Raw genomic sequence first — 1,251 nt, 5'->3', positions numbered from 1 at the left:
AAAAAAAAAAAAAAAAGGGCAGGAGAAAAATCTCATTTAGTATTTATTTTTTAAAAATACTTGTGTATTATTGAGCACATAAAAAAGTTAAACAGAAATCATGCATTTTGTTGATTCTGTTGTTTGTTTTGTTGTTGTGGGCCATGTTTATTAAAAAGCAATATACCTAAATGTTTACTTAGAATTTGTTACATATTAGAAAGAAGAGAATTCATAGGTGACAACTTTGCCAATAAATAGAGAACGATAAATGTTTCATATGAAGAAAACAGATCTTACAATTATAGTTTCAAAGAACAGAGAAAATCTTCTACCATATAGGAAAATAATCATCAAATTAAGAGTAATAAAGTTTCTTTTCTTCTGAATTTTTAACATAATGAAATGTGACCTCAAGGCAAACAGAGTGATCAAATTTGCAAAAGAATGTAGAGTTAAGATAATCAATTTGTTTCCAATGATTAGAGGAAAATCTTTTTGCCCAAGCTAGGCTGAGGAGATCTTTTTCCTCTTAGAAGGCAAATTTGTATTTTATAATGCAATTCATTATAGGCTTGACCCCATTTTAAACTTTAGCTATAAGGGAAATGAGGTAAAGTGAAGACCTAAGGACAATGTCAGTGTCATCTTTTATATACAAAAGACAGTATAACTTAGCATGAATTAGTAGTCTAAATTTTTCTTTACATATGATTGCCAATTTTATGCCACTGTAATTATATAAAAGCACTTATGTTACAAATCTGAGAAATCAAAGAGAGTAAATAAAACTTGTCAAGTATAGAAAATATCAAAGCCAAGGGTGGACAATCATAAAGTGTGAGAAATTCTTAATAAAGTCAGGTTGGTAATACTTAAAGGGTAATTTTTATCTTTTAATTTAATTAAAAGATGTTTCAAAAATTCCAAAGATTTATAGTTTACACCCAGAAAATCAAGTAAATTATAAGGCCAGCAGAAATGAGTATATAAAAATCAATACATTTACAGAATTTCACTCTTATTTTGGTCTCATAAGCTCTAAGTGTTTGTATTATCAAGAAAGTTCCTAGAACCATTAAAAATGTATTGTATTATAAAATATAGTATGTTCTTTTTAGCTTGTCTTTGATAATTGTGATTTAATTTTGTAAATATGCCATTTTATATCCATAGGACACACATTTTAACTTATTGGACAATATATATGAATTTGGAAATCAGAAGTTCAGTAAAAACAAAGTTCTTTAATTTTGAATTCACATTCCACAT

At 27.0% G+C, this 1,251-nt stretch overlaps 1 protein-coding gene across 1 annotated transcript in view; it reads left to right on the top strand.

Moving 5' to 3' along the window:
• The window catches only part of RIOK2 (RIO kinase 2), a 19,327-nt gene that overhangs the window by 16,844 nt on the left and 1,232 nt on the right, over positions 1-1,251 (top strand). The gene's annotated exons all lie outside the window — the stretch shown is intronic.

The sequence above is a fragment of the Suricata suricatta genome, chromosome 6 (assembly GCF_006229205.1).
Source record: "Suricata suricatta isolate VVHF042 chromosome 6, meerkat_22Aug2017_6uvM2_HiC, whole genome shotgun sequence".
NCBI classification, from domain to species: domain Eukaryota; kingdom Metazoa; phylum Chordata; class Mammalia; order Carnivora; family Herpestidae; genus Suricata; species Suricata suricatta.
Note: the sequence above shows the minus strand (reverse complement) of the source record. Positions and strands in the feature narration are given on the sequence as shown.